General features: G+C 40.3%; 1 long non-coding RNA gene across 3 annotated transcripts in view; it reads right to left on the bottom strand.

Annotated features, from left to right (window-relative positions):
* LOC132652254 (uncharacterized) overlaps positions 1-19744 on the bottom strand; it is a 156090-nt gene that overhangs the window by 59751 nt on the left and 76595 nt on the right. For all 3 annotated transcript variants that reach the window (XR_009589724.1, XR_009589723.1, XR_009589722.1), the window contains exons 2-3: positions 4144-4172; positions 2351-2400 (exon numbers count right to left, since the gene is read on the bottom strand). This is a non-coding gene — a long non-coding RNA (uncharacterized LOC132652254). The remainder of the gene's footprint in view (positions 1-2350; positions 2401-4143; positions 4173-19744) is intronic.

The following is a 19744-nucleotide window of genomic DNA, read 5'->3' as shown; positions in this document are numbered from 1 at the left end:
AGAAATCAACATATCAGTCAAAGAAAATGTTAAATCTAAAAAGTTTCTGAATAAAACATTCCAGAAATTAAGGACCCTATGAAAAAAAGAAACCTGAGAATAACAAGAAGAGAAGAGAAATTTTCCAGCTCCAACCACCAGAAAATACTGTCAACAAAACAATAGAAGAAGATTTCCCCAACCTAAAGAAAAACATGCTTGTACATATACAAGAAGCTTACAGAACATCAAATAAGTTGTACCAGAAAATAAAATGTTCCTGCCACAATTAATCAAAACACTAAGTGTAAGGATATTAAAAGATTCAAGAGAAAAATGCCAAGTAACATATAAAACCAAACCTCACTTTTCAACAGAAACTCTAAAATCCAGAAGGGCCTTGGCAGATGTCATGTAGACCCTAAGAAACCACAGATATGAGTCCAGACTACTATACCCAGCAAAACTTTCAATCACCATATAGATGGAGAATATTAAATATTCCATGACAAAAAACAAACTTAAACCATATCTATGCACAAATCCAGCCCTACAAAAGATACTTGATGGAAAACTACAACCCAAAGAGGTTAACTACACCCAAGAAAACCTTAGAGACTTATACAATATGGCATTTAAAATGTTTTATTATTTTAAGAATTTTTTGACAATTATACATGTTATCTCCTGTCAGGACCCAGCCTACTTCAAAGAAGATGATGATCATCGAAGAACTTCCACATGGAGATGGCTTCAAATGTGGCAAACCAGCTCCCAGGAAAAGAAAATGCCCTTGCTTTATTACAAACAGAATTCTGCCTAAAATGGACAAGGTCAAATGCAGAACAAATCAACTGTCAAACGTTGCCAAGACAGGGTAAGCAAGACCTAAATAGTTCCTGATTTACATATATGTCTGTCAAAGGTACTGGGCAGAAGACTGAAGATGATGCTCCAAAGTTATAGAGAATTTGGGGTGGCTATCTAGACAGCAAACTGTCTCTGTCATTTTCTATTTTTTGGAGGCTGCTAACATGCACTTCCTAATGACTCAAGTGTCTAATGGGGTTGAAGACCAGATAGTCACAATTAGCTTAGTTGCTTATAAATTAAAAAGATGTTTTCAGTTTAAAAGATATTTTTAGGTTGATAGATACAAACTATAAAAATAACTTAGGTACAAAACTTTAGAACCCATAGACAGGATAGATATTTTCTTCAAGATTGCCAAATGCATTAAAACTAGACATTATATTTATATGTCTATACATATACATAGTCTTACTTTTTATAATTGTTTAATAATTATTCTTACTTTGAAAATGGTCTTTTTCTTTATACAGAAAAGGGGAATTGTTGAGAGTTAGTCTGACACTTGTATATTGATGCTAGTTACTGGCCCTCAAGATCTGGTTACTCCCCGGATATACCTATCCTTGTTGTATAAACCTGCCTAAGACATACCTGATTGGTTGATTAAATAGCCTATACCTGGGCAGGGTAGAATGGGATAGGTGTGGCTAAGGTTCCCTAGCTTTAGAGGACTTAGGAGAATTATGAGAGACAGACAGGAAGAGCAGAGGAAGGAGGATGCTATGATGAGTTAGCATGGAGAAAAACACTACGTGGGCTGGGAGGAAGGACTCCCATAATGACGTGAAAAGGCCCAGATGAAGAATACAAGGAAATATCTTGAAATTATGGATGAAAGGTAAGAATGATTAAAGCAGATCAAATTGGATGGGGGCTAGGAGAAGGATGGTGTGGTTATTGAGATAGCAGTAGAAATATCTGGCCAGGCCAAGGTGATAAGGCAATTGTAAAATCCAACAAGTATCTGTGTCTTATTATTTGTAATAGCAGGCCAAATAATACCACTGCAATAATTATAGGGCTAATAATAATAATTTTAGCCCAACATCATTTTTATTTACTACAACAATATATACAGAACAAAAGAATATACTTTTTCTCAGCACCTTGTGGAACCTTTTTTACTATATTGACCATATAGTCAGTCACAAAGCAAGCCTCAACCAATACAAGAAAATTGAAATAACCCCTTGTATCTTATCAGCTCATCATGGATCTTCAACAAAAACAGAAACAGAAAGCCTTCAAACTTGGGGAAACTGAATAATTTTTTACTTAGTGACCACTGGGTAGGAAAGAAATAAAGAAAGAAATTAAAGACTTTCTAAAATTCAATGAAAATGAAGGCAAACATACCATAACTCATGGGAAACAATGAAAACAGTGTTAAGAGAAAAGTTCATAGCACTAAGTGCCTTCACAAAGAAATTGGAGAGATTTCATACTAGCAATGAAACAACTCACCTGAACGCTCTAGAACAAAAAGAAGCAAACATACCCAAGAGGAGATGATAGGAAATAATCAAACTCAGGGCTGAAATCAATAACCTAGAAACAAAGAGAAAAATACAGCGAATCAACAAAAGCAAGAGCTGGTTCTTTGAGAAAGTCAAAAAGATAGACAAATACTTGGCCACACTAACTAAAAGTCAGAGAGACAGTATACAAATTAACAAAATCATAAATGAGAGGGGGCATAACAATAGACACTGCAAATCCAAAGAATCATTAGATTTTACTTCAAAAACCTGTGCTCCACAAAATTGAAAATTGAAAGGAAATGGTTTTATTCATAATAGCCAGAAACTGGAAACAACCTAGATGTCCCTCAGCTGAAGAATGGATAAAGAAAATGTAGTACATTTATACAATGGAATACTGCTCAGCTATTAAAAACAAAGACAAATTTTCAGGCAAATGGATGAAACTAGAAAATATCATCTGTAATGAGGTAACCCAGACCCAGAAGAGACACATGATATATACTCATTTATAAGCTGAAATAAGCCATAAAGCACAGAACAACCATGCTACAATCCACAGACCCAAAGAAGATAAGCAACAAAGAGGTCACAAGAGAGGATGCTTGAAACTCACTGAGAAGTGGAATAAAATAAACATTGGGGGTGGATGGAGAGAGGGAACTATGTAGGAAGGAAAGGGAATGGGTAGTGGAGCAGGGGTGGGGATTAGGAGTAGGGAGAGCAGGAGTGAGGTGCCCAGTGACAGAATGGAAATCAGAGGTAGGGGCCATCCCTGGGATGTACTAGAGACCTGGGATAGGGGAAGACCCAGAAAGTCTTTGAGTATCACCCTAGCTTAGACTCCTTCCAGTGGGGGATTTGGAGCCTGAAATGGCTGCCTCCTGTAACCAGACAGAACTTCCAGTGAAGGGATAAGGATACCAACCCACCCACAAAACCTTCAGCCCAAAATTTATCTTGCCTACAAAATATGCAGAGACAAAGATGGAGCAAAGATTGAGGGAATGGAGATCCAAAGACTGGCCCTACTTGAGTCCCAATCCTGACTGACACTATTAATGTTACTCTGCTATGTTTGTAGACAGGAGCTTAGCATAACTCCTCTGAGAGGCATCACCAGCAGCTGATGGTAACAGATGCAAAATCCACAGACAAACATTAGACATAGCCTGAGGAGTCCTGTTGGGACTCAACCTTGGAAAGAGTTGGGAAAACTATTGAGAGAGCTTGGAGGGTCACAGACTCCACAAGACCAACAGAGTCAACTAACCTGGGCCTGTGGGGGCTCACAAAGACTGAACCAACTGAAGAGCATGCATGGACTGGTCCTAGGCCCCCTGAACATATGTAGCAGATGCTCAACTTCATATGGATCCCCTAGCAACTGAAGTGGGGTGCCCTCTTTGACTCTGAAGACTGCCTTTGGGTCCTGTTTACCCTAACTGGGCTGTCTTGTCTAACCTAAGTGGGAAAGGATGTACCTAGTCCTGCAGCAATTTAATGTGCTAGGGTGGCTTGGTACCCAGGGGGGAACTGCCCCATCTCTGAGGAGATGGAGAGGGTAGAAGGGTGTTGGAAGGGTGTGTGAGAGGAGGATGGGGTGAGGGGCTAAGGTAAGGTGTAAAAAACTTAAATACATAAACAAATAGAGATAAAAGCATTTGGATATTTATGCTATACATTTAAATCACATGACTGTGAGTTATAGTTACAGAAGTTAGTACTTTATCGATCATTGTATTCATCTATCATTGTATATTGATAGGATTTTTTTAAAGATCTATTTCACAGTGTCTGGGGTACTTACTGATGTTTAGTCTTAGAAGTCTTCTGAAACTAAAGGAGAAATAAAATAAGGAAAAAAAACATGAAACATATGTGAAATAAAGCAGGTGTAGTACAGCAGTTAATTCTTTCTTATATTAACAAAATGGCATTAAATATTAAAGATTGGGCTCAGATGTGACTCTGTAGGTTATATAGCATGAGTGAAACACTGAGTTTTATCCTCAGCAACTACTTAGTAAATTAAAGACAAGATAGAATTTGTCATTCTAAACATATCACTCTGTGTATGTGTTTGTGTGTTTGTGTGTGTCTGTAATTCTTTTTTGTTAGGCCTAAAAGATACTCCATGAACTTTACCAAGTGTTGTAAAACAAGTTTTCTAAAGAACATTTTGAAATTGTTAAGATGGCTACTGTTTGAGTGTCTCAATGAAAAGTAATCACTGAATTAGTAACACATTAACTGCAAGGACTTTTTAGAAAGATGGAAATAAGAAGACTAAAGCTCTAAATTATTAACGTGATACAATGCCTGAGATTAGTGTGGTGGCAGTTTATCTTTAACCAGCTATTTACCTAAGTAATGACACATGGAAACTATGATTTACAAATTAACCTAGAGAACAATAATTACTTCATCCTAAACCTCCATACTAATCTAGCTTCCTCCTAGCCAAATTCCTATCATACTAACATTTTTTTTAATTTTATTTTTCTCATTAGTTACATTTTGTTAATTCTGTATCCCAGCTGTATCCCTCATTCCCTCCCCAATCCCACCCTCCCTCCCAGAAGATAATCAAGAAAGCGGTCATGGGGTATGAAGATCTATCCGCATTTAGAAAGACAAATGGGATATGCATTGAACGTATGACAGGAGTCTACCGCAGAAAGCACCTGAAAGACTCTACCTAGCAGTGCTCCAAAGCAGATACTAAGACTCATAACCAAACCTTCGGCAGAGTGCAGGTAATCATATGAAAGAAGGGGAGTTTGATGTGGAAAGGATAGGAGCTCCACAAGGACCAAATATATCTGGGCACAGGGTCTTTTCTGAGATGGACACTCAACCAAAGACCATGAGAGGATAAAACCTAGAACCTCTGCTTGGATGTGACCCGTGATAGCTCAGTAATCATACTAACATTTTTAAATCTTCTCCTGGATCTCTTTCGCTTCTTATGGAATTTCCTGGACCTCTCCTCATGGCTCAGTTTTCTACTTCCTCTCTCTCTTTCCCTCACTGGACCTAGATGTCCCACCCTATTCTCTCTATCACTCAGCATTGGCTGGTTAGCAAAACAGAGAACAAATGGTAGGCATGTTTACACAAACGTGAAAGAGAAGATACTTAAAATAAACATTACAATACCATAATAGTAGCATAGAGAACTCAGCATTTGTACGAACAGGGTAAACTTTACACGGTGCACAATAACATTATGCCAATAACCCTCAGCACTCCTCTTGCATTGCCTTTCTAGGGGAAGAAACCAAGCTTGAGAGAGCCTCGGCAGAGATACCCTAACTCTGCCTTCTCTTCACAGCAAAGCCCATGCAAATGTTCTGAGGATGTGGGAGGATTTTGTAAATTGACAACTCACAATAAAAATCAAAAAATAATCATTTCTGGAGGAAATCTTTTGAGACTTTATTTTAGTCTATTTTCTGAGATACTGGAAGGGTGAAATTGAGGCTTTACTAGGCTTTGGCAACCTGTCCTCCTATATAAAATTTCAAAGAAGCTTTTGTTATACCACTTTTTAACTTTGTCTCTATTTTTGTTTAAATTATCAAAAACTTCTGCTTTTATGTAAACATTTGCAATGCTGTTTCAATATAATAATATGAATGGCCTACTAATTAATTAATATTTTGTTTAATGATTTACAAAATGTTATTAAAATCCCAATAACTGAGTGAACACATCCCCTATCTTGCATCTCTAACGTTTTACTGCTTCATACCACAACTATTTTTGCATTATCTGTATATACATTTGTTCCTCCTTTTCAGTACTATACTAACTTTCAGCCCATCTACCCTGGGCTTATACTACCTTATTACTTTTCCTGGTTAATTTTGATGTCAATATAACACACTTGGGAAGATGGAACCTTCTTTGAAAATTACTTTAATTTGAATGGGACTTCATGAAACTGAAAAGCTTCTGTAAAGCAAAGGACACCGTCATCAAAACAAAACGACTGCCTACAGATTGGGAAAGAATCTTCACTAACCCTTTATCTGACAGAGGACTAATATCCAGTATATACAAAAAACTAAAGAAGCTGAAAAGCAGCAAGCCAACTAATCCAATTAAAAAATGGGGAACAGAGCTAAACAGAGAATTCTCTATAGAGGAATATCAAATGGCAGAGAAAGACTTAAAGAAATGCTCAACCTCATTAGCCATCAGGGAAATGCAAATCAAAACGACCCTGAGATTTCACCTCACACCCATCAGAATGACCAAAATGAAAAACTCAAGCGACAACACATGCTGGAGAGATTGTGGAGAAAGGGGAACCCTCCTCCACTGCTGGTGGGAATGTAAACTGGTACAACCACATTGGAAATCTATCTGGCGCTTTCTCAGACAATGAGGAATAGTGCTTCCTCAAGAGCCAGCTATACCACTGCTAGGTATATACCCAAATTTTGCTCAAGTACACAAAAGGGATACTTGCCCAACCATGTTTATAGCAGCTTTATTTGTAATAGCCAGAACCTGGAAACAACCCAGATGCCCATTAACGGAGGAATGGATACAGAAATTGTGGTATTTTTACACAATGGAATACTACTCAGCAATCAAAAAGGAGGAAATCATGAAATTTGCAGGCAAATGGTGGGATCTAGAAAAGATCATTCTGAGTGAAATATCCCAGAAGGAGAAAGATAAACACGGTATATACTCACTTATATAGACCTATAAGATATGATAAACATAATGAAATCTATACCCCTAAAAAAGATAATCAAGAGAGCAGACATGGGGTAAGATGATCAATCCTCATTCAGAAAGACAGATGTGGTGTGCATTGAACATATGACAGAAGTCTACTGAAGGCATCTGAAAGACTCTAACTAGCAGTGTTTTCAAAGCAGATACAAAGACTCACAACCAAACCTTCAGCAGAGTACAGGGAATCATATGAAAGAAGGGGAGTTAGTCTGATGGGGAAAGGATAGGAGCTCCACAAGGACCAAATATATCTGGACACAGGGTCTTTTCTGAGACTGACATTCAACCAAGGACAGTGTATGGATATAACCTAGAACCTCTGCTCAGATGTAGCCCGTGGTAGCTCAGTAACCAATTGTTTCCCATAGTAAGGGGAACAAGGACTATTTCTAACAGGAACTCAATGGCTGGCTCTTTGACCTCCCCAACCCCCAAGGGAGGAGCAGTCCTGTTAGGCCACAGAGGAGGACTTTGCAGACAGTCCTGAAGATACCTGATAAAACAGGATCAGATGAATGGGGAGGAGCCCCCCCCCATCAGTGGACTTGGAAAGGGGCAGGGTGGAGATGAGAGAGGGAGGGAGGGTGGGATTGGGAGGGAATGAGGGAGTAGGATACAGCTGGGATACAGAGTTAATAAAATGTAACTGATAAGAAAAAAATAAAATTAAAAAAAGAAAATAACTTTAGTTTGATGGGCCTATGGACATGTCTATCAGATAAACATACAAAAGGTTGATAAATAATACAGAAGAACCCATTCCACTCTAGGTGGCAGTATTGATGGCAAGAGGATCTGTGCTCTACAAATCTGTACACCTAAAGAAACTAAGCAAGAAAGAGGACCCTGGGTAAGATAAGCAATTCTCACTCAGAAAGGCAAATGGGACAAAGATCGGAAGAGGGAGAAAACAGGCAAAAGTAGAGGAGCCTACCACAGAGGGCCTCTGAAAGACTCTACCAATCTATCAAAGCAGATGCTGAGACCCATAGCCAAACTTTGGGCAGAGTGCAGGAAATCTTATGAAAGAAGGGGGAGATAGAAAGACCTAGAGGAGACAGGAGCTCCAAAAGGAGAGCAACAGAACCAAGAAATCCGGGCGCAGGGATCTTTTCTGAGACTGATGCTCCGACCAAGGTCTATGTATGGAGATAACCTAGAACCCCTGCACAAATGTAGCCCATGGCAGCTCAGTTTCCAAGTAGGAATACCTAGTGAGGGGAACAGGGACTGTCTCTGACATGAACTCAGACATGGCTCTTTGATCACCTCCCCCTAAAGAGAGAACAGCCTTACCAGGCCACAGAGTAAGCTAATGCAGCCAGTCCTGATGAGACCTAATAGGCTAGGGTCAGATGAAAGGTAAGGAGGACTTCCCCTATCAGTGGGACATGGAAAGGGGCATGGGAAGAGATGAGGGAGGAAGGGAGGGAGGGCTGGGGAGGGAGTGAGAGAGGGAGCTACAGCTTGGATACAATGTGAATAAACTGTAATTAATATAAAAAATAAATAAATGTCCAATCCCCATCCGGAAAGGCAAAGAGGATGGACATCAGAAGAAGAAAGCAGGAAACAACCTAGGAACCTACCACAGAGGGCCTCTGAAAGCCTCTGCCCTTCAGACTATCAAAGCAGATGCTGAGCCTGATGGGCAACTGTTGGGCAGAGTGAATGGAATTTTAGGTAAGAACTGGGAAGGAGTAAGAGCTGGAGAGGACAGGGTCTCCACAAGGAGAGCAACAGAACAAGAAAATTTGAACACAGGGAACTTCCCAGAGACTCATACTCCAACCAAGGACTATTCATGGAGATAACCCAGAACCCCTGCACAGATGTAGCCCAGGGCAGTTCAGAGTCCAATTGGGTTACATAGTAATGTGAAGAGGGACTGCCTCTGACATAATCTGATTGGCCTGCTCTTAGATCACCTCCCTCTGGGGGGGAGCAGCCTTACCAGGCCATAGTAGAGGACAATGCAGCCACTTTTGATGTGAACTGACAGACTAAGATCAGAAAGGAGAGGAGAACCTCCCCTATTAGTGGACTTGGGGAGTGGCATGCAAGCAGAGGGAGGAGGGAGGGTGGAATTGGGAGGGGAGGAGGGAGGGGCTTATGGGGGGATGTAGAATGAATAAAGTGTAATTGATGAAAAATTTTAAAAAAAGGGAAAAAAATAATTTAAGAACCTTAAATGACTTTCAAAAGTGGAGGAAAACATGGAGTTAGTCAATTGGCATGGAGCACGTCTCGCCCCTGGGGGCAATGGTCTCCTGAATCTACTCAGACCTCGGACACCACCACTGCTAGTTCTAGAACTGACGCAGGATGTTCCAACGAGGGGGTTAAGGCTTCTCATAATATTTCCTATAAGCCCACACCTGTTTGTCTATATCACCCACTTTTATTCATTATTAGCCAGATAGAGCCAAGTAATTGTGGTAATGATACTTGCCCAATGCTGGAATGCTAGTAAATTTAGGTATGCCCTGGTTACTTGCATGCCTCACTGGGTGCCTGTGCCCGTTGATGCCCCTCACGCTATGACTCTCTTCAGACAGAAAAGGGATCTTGGAACTACAGCCACCCTTTTTACTACCATCTCATTGGCGGCTGTTGGAGCTACCACCGGGGCATTAGCCATGAGTCAGACTGGGCAGACTGCTCAGACCCTGAACAATCATTTAGCCAATGTAGCTCATGCCTTAGTTGTACATAAAGGAATTAATGCTCAACTAAAAGGAAGCTTGATGGTGTTCAATCAGAGGATTGACCTCGTGCAGGAGCAAATTGATACCCTATGGCAAATTGCTCAACTTGGCTGTCAATGAAAATATGCTGGACTTTGAGCCACTAGCATATAACATGAGAATTTTTCCTGTGCTGCAAATCTGTCTAAACAATTGTCGAGCTATATTTTAGGTAATTGGACTGGAGAATTCGATACTACGATGGAACAGCTGAGAGTGGCCATTGTCACAGTAAATTCTACCAGAGTGGACGCAGGACTACCCACAGGATTATCATCATGGATTGCTGCAGCCATGAATCATCTGAAGGAATGGGAGGGCATGGGAGCGTTAGCAGGCCTTCTGGTGTTGGTCTCCTTGGTTTGCCTGTGGTATATATGCAAGATTAGAGTCTCACAACAGCGTAATGCAGCCATGATCATTCAGGCCTTTACAGCCATTGAAGCAGGACATTCTCCCCAAGCATGGTTGGATACCATAAAAAGCTAAAATGTTATGCTCAGGATGCGAGGCTAAGCACTGCACTCAGGGTCAGCCGCTTTGGACCCAGAGAAGAGCATGTCTGGTTGCATGCGGGTTGATGCCCCAGGTCCCGCCTCTGAGAAAAAGGTATCAGACGGGTCTGATGCTCTTTGGGTGGATGACACCTAAACGAACATCGGTACAAAGTCCCAATTTATTTCTAATATCAGAGATCAGACCTCTACTCTTGCCTGATGCATCTAAAACAAAAAGGGGGAACTGTAGAGAGCTGCGGAATGCTATGCCTTAAAGATGGAGCTGGTTTTCGCCTTCCACCTTCCCGATGGTGAGTGCTCTCTGTCACGAACAATTCCACATTTGGCTAAGGCTGAGGATCTGGCTTGCTTCCATGTATGTGGACCTATCTGCATTGCCCACGTGGCACGCCTGGGTTGGCTACCCAGAGGCTATTTAAGCTGTGGGCTGGCTTTCCCCAGGGTCCGAGGATTGTTCAAGGTTCCTGAATAAACTGCATTGAAAAAAAAAAAATAAATAAAATAAAATAATAAAAATAAATAAATAAATAAATAAAATTATATAAAAAAGGAAAATAGCAGAATATCAGTACTCAACTTTCCTATATGGTCTCTGCTTCAGTTCCTGAATGACTTTTGTCAATAATGAACTATGCTGAGGAAGACTAAGCCAAATAAACCCTCTCCTCCCCTGAGTTAGTTTTGGTCAGTATTTTATCATATAATAAAAGAAAGCAACTAGAACATTATTGGAGTTAGATACAAGTATTCTACTTTTTCTCACTATGTCCAACATCATTTTTTAAATTCTTGCTCCTACCATCAAAACTACTCTTTCAGCTTATAACCAAAGGTTCTGAATTCTACGTGTACTCTAGACAATGCTTCTGATGCCCACTTCTGTACAATAGTTTATTAATGTAATGTTTGAACCCTGGTGGGGATTGGTCTGATGCTTTATTTTGATGCTGGCTGCTGGCCCTCAAGATCTGTTACTCCCCAGATACACCTGTACTTGTTGTGTAACCTGCTTGAGACATTATTCCTGACTGGTTGATTAAATGGCCTACACTTGGGCAGAGCAGAATGGGGTAAATGTGGCTAAGGTTCCTGGGCTTTGGGTTCAAGAGAATCATGCAGGACAGATGGACAGAAAGAGAGAAGTAAGGAGGATGATACAATGGGTTAGTGTAGAGAGGTAGCCACATAGGCCCAGAGGAAGTACTCCAAGGATGACATGGACAGAAAAAAGAAAAAACACCAAATATAAGCAAGATTGTGGATGGAAGGTAGCCTAGATAAAGGTGATTAATGTGGGTGGCATTGGATGGGGCTGAGAGATGGATGGTGAGGTTATTGAGATAGTGTAGGTAGAAATACCTGTCTGGCTCAAGGTAAATAAAGCAAGTATAAAAATCTAACAGGAGTCTGTGTCTTATTATTTGTGATAGCAGGTTAAATAATGCCACTGCAATAATCATAGGGCAAAAAATAATGAATAGTATTTGTGAGCTGCCAGTCAGATGCTAGGAACTAAACCCAATCCTCTTGAAGAGCAACCAGTGCTCTTACCACTAAGCCATCTCTCCAGCTTCCTTCTACATTTTTAAATTTTAAGTTTTATGTGTGTGTGTGTGTGTGTGTGGATTTTATATGTATATGCTGTATTTTCAGCATGTCCACTTCCTTCTCCTTTCCCCAATTCCTCTCATGTCTCTCCACTCCTTTTCAAATTCATGGCTTCTTAATATGTAGTTAGTTATTTAGTTAGTTGGTTAGTTATATATATAGTTATAGCTACTTAGTTCATTTAGTGTGGCGCATATGTGTTTAGGACTGATCTCTTGGGCGTGGATGACCTGTCCATGGGTTATCTTCAAAAAGACTGATTATTCTCTCAGTCTGCATTATTTGCCTATAGTTCATCATACAGGAATGGTGCTCTGTAAGAATTTACTCCCAACCACATTGATTTGTCAAATGGAACTGTCCTTTACCAGGCCTTGTTTAGGATACCACAGTTCCTTCTTAGCACAATAAACAGCATATCAGTCTCATAATCTGATGGAAACCAATTCTGAGATTTCACTGGTTTGGTTTCCATGTCCTATCTAGAAAACACAATCTCAAATCTCACAATAAACTTCCTGGTCCTCTGACTCTTACAATATTTCTGTTGCCTCTCTCTCTCTCTCTCTCTCTCTCTCTCTCTCTCTCTCTCTCTCTCTTTCATGACTCCAGAACCTTAGGTCTACACAAAGGTTGTGTTGCACATATATCAACTGGCATTGTACATCCCACTATAAGTTGTTATACCCATTTTACCCATTTTTATTTTTCTATAATGGTCTCCATTTATTACAAAAAAAATGAAGTTTCTTTGATGAGGGTTAAGAGTCATACTAATGAATGCATAAGATATGTGTTTACATTGCCGCTTGAAATTATGTTGGTGTAGGGAAGTGGTAGTAATAAGTCATTTTGTTAATTAATGTTTCTATTGCTGTGATAAAACACCATTGCCACGGACTGAAGAGATGGTTCAGTGGTTAAATTGTTGCTCCTGCAGAGGACCTTTGATGCTCAGCACCTACACAGTTGTTTATAACCATCAATCCAGCTCCAGGAGATCAGACTCCCTCTTTTGACCTCTGTGCATACCAGGCATGTGTGTGGTAAATATACATACACACAAACAAAACACTCATAAACATAAAATAAAATAATTCTAAATAGAACCCACTGTCTTTTAGTCAGGGTTTCTATTGCTGTGACCAAAAAGCAAGTTGGGGGGAAAGGGTTTATTTGGCTTATACTTCCAGATCATAGTCTATCATTGGGGGAAGTCAGAAAAGCTCTAGAAGGGCTGAAACCTAGAGGCATGAGCTGATGCAGAGGCCATGGAGTGGTGAGGCTTACTGGCTTGTTTCCTCATGGCTTCCTCAGTTGATTTCTTATCAAACTCAGCACCACCAGCCCAGAGAAGCCACCACCCACAATAGGCTGGGCCCTCCCCCGTTGATCACTAATTAAGAAAATGCCTTTACAGCTAGATCTCATGAAGGCATTTCTGTCTGTCTCATGACTCTAGCTTATGTCACATGGACACACAAAGCCAACCATAAACCCATTACCAAAAGCAACTTGGGGAAGAAACAGTTTATTTCAGTTGGTCACTAAGGGAAGCTGGAGCAGGAATTCAAACTGGGCAGGAATCTCGAGGCAAGAGCTGAATGTTCCACCCCTACCCTGGCTCCTTTTGGGCTATGATTGTTCTCAGACCTGAATTACTTGACAGTTACCAAACAATGCTAACCCCCTTCACAGGAGGGGAATCATGCCTTCTACTATAAACTTGACCAAGAACCTACAGCTCAGGAGGACATATTCCCCAGAAGCAGCAAGGCTATGAGTGGGGACCAATGACCCATGCTTAATAAGCCCTCTGGGTGGTTCTGGCAACTCTCTAAAGCTTGAAAGTCACAGGCACAACTAATATATCAGGTAATAGACTCAAATAAGGTAATTCACTTCTCCAGTTATCCAGAACATCCTAATGAAGACTGGCTTGTGTTTGAACATAAATCTATATTGAATCTCAGTAAGAAAACCCAGTGAGGAACTCTAGGTAAAGTTGTTGGACCTTGCTTGTGTCTCCTTGAAGATTTTCCTTACAGTTAAAAGCTGTGTGTCTTACTATTTCCCACTTCTTACTTAAGATTCCATGCACTTTGCCCATCAGTTGGCCTTAAGTCTCTGGAGAAGACAGGAACCCCACAAGGAGAGCAACAGAACCAGAAAATTTGAACACAGGGGTCTCCCCAGGGACTCATATTCCAACCAAGGAACATGCATGGAGATAACCTAGAACCCCTGCACAGATGTAGTCCATGACAGCATAGTATCCAAGTGGGTTCCATAGTAATGGGAAGAGGGACTGCCTCTGACATAATCTGATAGGCCTGTTCTTTGATCACCTCCCCCTGAGTGGGGAGCAGCCCTACCAGGCCACAGAAGATGACAATGCAGCCATTCCTGATAGGATCTGATAGACTAAGATCAGAAGGAAGGAGAGGAGGACCTGCCCTATCAGTGGACTTGGGAGGGGCAAGCAAGAAGAAGAGGGAGGGAAGGCAGGGCTGGGAGGGGAGGAGGGAGGGGCTTATGGGGGGATACAAAGTGAATAAACTGTAATTAATAAAAATAAAAAAATAAAAAATAAAAAGCTGTGTGTGTCAAGTGTCTTTTTAATTTTTATGTATTTTAGATAAAATATAATTACATCATTTTCCCCCTTCACTTTCCTCAGCCTACCCTCTCCCAAGTCTTCTCCCTCCAACTCCTTCCATACTCCCCACCTCATTCTCAAACTGTTAGCCTCTTCTTCCCTGTTTTTATTGGTATGTTGTTTAAATAGATGTATAAACATATAAATACAGCATATCAAGTATGTTTTTGTTGTTTGTGTATAAATGATTTTAGAATTGTGCTCTCTGTATTAGATAACCAGTAAAGAGACTTATCCCTGAGAGACACTAGCTCTTCCTCTCTCATCAGTCATCAGTTGCCTATTCCAGGGGTGTGACCTCATGAGATTTCCTCCCTTTTGTATTAGCATGTCTATAGATTTTGGCATTGTTCATATCTTGTTTATTCAGCCATTTGAGTCTGTTTTCATAGCAGACTTCCTAATGTCCTATCTCTTACATTCTTCCCAGCTTATCTTCTACATCAAGCCCCTGGTTCAAGACATTCCCTGAGCCTTCAGTGTAGGAACTGTGATGTAGATGTATCCATTGTGGCTGGGATCCCACAATCTGCTGATACCTACATTTTGTCCAAAGTGGTTTTCTGACTCTATGGGCTACATCTGAACCTAGATTTCAGGTCCACTCCAATGAATGGTGCTTGGTTGGGGTATCAATCTCTGCAGAGTCCCTTTTGGTATCTACTTTTGGAGCTGCTGACCCTTCCAGGACACTCTATATCTTATTTCTTTCATAAAATTCCATGCAACTCTGCCCAAAGTTTGGCTATGAGACTCAGCATCTGCTTCAATACCTTGATAAGTAGGGTCTTTCAGAGGCCCTCTGTGGTAGGCTCCTGTCCTGTTCCCTGTCTTCTCCTGCTTCCAATGTCTAATGCATTTGCCATTCTGAATGAGGATAGAGCATTAAAACCTAGGGTCCTCCTTGTTGTTTAGCTTCTTTAGGATTAGAGATTTTAGTGTGTTTATCCTATATTATATGTCTAATATCCACTTATAAGTGAGTATATACCATGTGTGTCTTTCTGCTTCTGGGATACCTCACTCAGGATGATCTTTTCTAGTTCCCACCATTTGCCTGCAAATTTCATGATCTCCTGTTTTATTTGCTGAGTAGATTCCATTCTATAAATGTACCACAATTGCTGTATCCATTCCTCAGTTGAGGGACATCTAGGTTGTTTCCAGATTCTGGCTATTATGAGTAGAGCTACTATGAACATGGTTGAGCAAATGTCTTTGTTGTAGAGTTCAGCCTCTTTCAGATGTATGCCCAGGAGTGGTATAGCTGGTTTTTGAGGTAGCACTATTCCTAATTGTCTGAGAAAGTGCCAGATTGATTTCCAAAGTGGTCGTACAAGTTTACATTCCCACCAGCAATGGAAGAGGGTTCCCCCTACTCCACATCTTCTCCAGCATGTGTTGTAACTTGAGTTTTGATCTTAGCATTCTGATGAGTATAAAGTGAAATCTCAGGGTCGTTTTAATTATTTGCATCTCCCTGACAACTTAGGAGATTGAATATTTATTTAAGTGTTTCTCTGCCATTTGATATTTCTCTATTGAGAAATCGCTATTGAGCTGTGAACCCCATTTTTTAAAATTCTTTATTAATTACACTTTATTCACTTTGTATCCCTCCTGTGGTTCCCTCCCATCCCAATCCCTCTCTTCTTCCACCCTCTGCATGCATGCCCCTCCCCAAATCCACTGATAGGGGAGGTCTTCTTTTCCTTCCTTCTGATCCTAATCAATTAGGTCTCATCAGGAGTGGCTGCATTGTCTTCTTCTGTGGCCTGGTAATGCTGCTTCCCCCTCAGCAGGAGGTACTTAAAGAGCAGGCCAATCAGTTCATGTCAGAGACAGTCCCTGTTCCCATTACAATGGAACCCACTTGGATACTGAACTGCCATGGGCTACATCTGTGCAGGGGTCTTAGGTTATTTCCATGCATGGTCTTTGGTTGGAGTATCACTCTCAGGAAAGACCCCTGTGCTCAGATTTTTTGGTTCTGTTGCTCTCCTTGTGGAGCTCCTGTCCTCTCCAGATCTTACTGTTTTCCATTTCTTTCATAAGATTCCCTGCACTCTGCCCAAAGGTTGCCCATAAGTCTCAGCATCTGCTTTGATAGTCTTCAGGGAAGAGCCTTTCAGAGGTCCTCTGTGTCGGGTACTGACTTGTTCCCTCTTTTCTACTTCTTCTGATATCCATCCTCTTTGCCTTTCTGGACAGGGATTGAGCATTTTAGCAAGAGTCCCCCCTCTTGATTAGTTTCTTTAGGTGTACAGATTTTAGTAGGTTTATCCTATATTATATGTCTATATGAGTGAGTATATGCCGTGTGCGTCTTTCTGCTTCTGGGATAACTCATGCAGGATGTTCTTTTCCAGATCCCACCATTTACCTGCAAATTTCATGATTTCCTTGTTTTTTATTGCTGAGTAATATTCCATTGTGTAAATGTACCATAATTTCTGTATCCATTCCTCAACTGAGGGGCTCTGGGCTGTTTTGAGTTTCTGGCTATTACAAACAAGGCTGCTACAAACATGGTTGAACAAATTTCCTTATTGTGTACTTGAGCCTCTTTTGGGCATATGCCTAGGAGTGGTATAACTGAATCTTGAGGAAGAACTGAATCCAAGAACATATCAAAGACTCCATCCACTTCAACTTCAACCAAGTAGGCTTCTACCCAGGCATGCAGGGGTGGTTCAATATACAGAAATCCATCAATGTGATCTACCATATAAACAAAGTGAAGGAGAAAAACCACATGATCATCTACTTAGATGCTGAAAAGGCATTTGACAAAATCCAACATCCATTCATGTTTAAAGTCTTGGAGAGATCAGGAATACAAGGCACATACCTAAACATAGTAAAGGCAATATACAGCAAGCCTATAGCCAATATCAAACTCAATGGAGAGAAACTTATATCAATCCCACTGAAATTAGGGACAAGGCAAGTCTGCCCACTCTCTCCATATCTCTTCAACATTGTTCTTGAAGTCCTTGCTAGAGCAATAAGACAGTTGAAGGAGATCAAGGGGCTACAAATTAGAAAGAAAGAAGTCAAAGTATCACTAGTTGAAGATAATATGATAGTATACCAGAATGACCCCAAAAATTCTACCAGGGAACTCCTACAGCTGATTAACACCTTCAGCAAAGTGGCTGGATACAAAGTTAACTCAAAAAAATCAGAAGCCCTCCTGTATACAAAAGACAAAAGGGCTGAGAAAGAAATTAGGGAAACAACACCCTTCACAATAGCCACAAAGGACATAAAGTATCTTGGTGTGAACCTAACCAAGCAAGTCAAAGACTTGTATGAAAAAAAATTTCCAATCTCTGAAGAAAGAATTAGAAGAAGATATTAGAAGATAGAAAGATCTCCCATGCTCATGGCTTGGCAGGATTAATATAGTAAAAATGGCCATCTTACCAAAAGCAATTTACAGATTCAATGCAATTCCCATCAAATTACCAACAAATTCTTTACAGACCTTGAAAGAAAAATTCTCACCTTCATATGGAACAACAAGAAACCCAGAATTGCTAAAACAATTCTCTACAGTAAAAGATCTTCAGGAGGCATTTCCATCCCTGATATCAAGCTGTACTATAGAGCAACAATACTAAAAACTGCATGGTACTGGCATAGAAACAGACTGGTGGATCAATGGAATCGAATAGAAGACCTGACATAAATCCACACACTATGGACACCTGATTTTTGACAAATATGTGAACCCACTTTTAATAGGATTGTTTGATATGTTACTTTTTGACTTGTTAAGTTCTTTATATATTCTAGATATAATACCTCTGTCAGATATAGGGTTGGTGAAGATCCTTTCCTAGTCTGTAGGTTGTTTTGTTCTGATGACAATGTCCTTTGCTTTACAGAAGCTTTTCAGTTTCATGAAGTCCCATTTTTTGATTGTTGATGTTAGAACCTGTGCTGTTGGTGTTTGTTCAGGAAGTTGTCTCCTGTGCCAATGAGGTCAAGGCTCTTCCCCACTTTTTCTTCTAACAGGTTTAGTGTGTCTGGTTTTATGTGGAAGTCTTTGATCCACTTGGATTTTAGTTTTGCACAGGGTGATAAATCTGGATCTATTTTCATTTTTCTTCATGTAGACATCCAGTTAGACCAACACAATTTGTTGAAGATGCTGTCTTTTCTATAGTATTGTTTTGGTTTCTTTGTCAAAAAACAAGTATCCATAGATGTGTGGGTTTATTTCTGCGTCTTCTATTAGATTCCATTGATCTACCAGTCTGTTTCTATGGCAGTATCATGCCATTTTTATTGCTGTTGCTCTATAGTACAGTTTGAGATCAGGGATGGACACCTCCAGAATATCTTTTATTGTACAGGATTGTTTTAGCTATTCTGGGTTTTTTTTTTTTTTCTGTGTTTTTATATGAAGTTGAGAATTGTTCATTCACGGTCTGTAAAGAATTGTGTTGAACAACCCAGATGTCCATCAATGGTGGAATGGGTACAGAAATTGTGGTATTTTTATACAATGGAATACTACTCAGCAATCAAAAAGGAGGAAATCATGAAATTTGCAGGCAAATGGTGGGATCTAGAAAAGATCATTCTGAGTGAAATATCCCAGAAGGAGAAAGACAAACATGGGATATACTCACTTATATAGACCTATAAGATATGATAAACATAATGAAATCTATACACCTAAAAAAGATAATCAATTGAGAGGACATGGGGTAAGATGATCAATCCTCATTTAGAAAGACAGATGGGATGTGCATTGAACGTATGACAGGAGTCTACTGAGCGCATCTGAAAGACTCTAACTAGCAGTGTTTTCAAAGCAAAGACTCATGACCAAACCTTTGGCAGAGTACAGGGAATCATAAGAAAGAAGGGGAGTTAGTCTGATGGGGAAAGGATAGGAGCTCCACAAGGACCAAATATATCTGGGCACAGGGTCTTTTCTGAGACTGACATTCAACCAAGGACCATGTATGGATATAACCTAGAACCTCCACTCAGATGTAGCCTGTGGTAGCTCAGTAACCAATTGGTTTCCCAAAGTGAGGGGAACAGGGACTATTTCTAACAGGAACTCAATGACTGGCTCTTTGGTCTCCCCACCCCCGAAGG

This window comes from Meriones unguiculatus, chromosome 2 (assembly GCF_030254825.1).
Source record: "Meriones unguiculatus strain TT.TT164.6M chromosome 2, Bangor_MerUng_6.1, whole genome shotgun sequence".
NCBI lineage: Eukaryota > Metazoa > Chordata > Mammalia > Rodentia > Muridae > Meriones > Meriones unguiculatus.
Note: the sequence above shows the minus strand (reverse complement) of the source record. Positions and strands in the feature narration are given on the sequence as shown.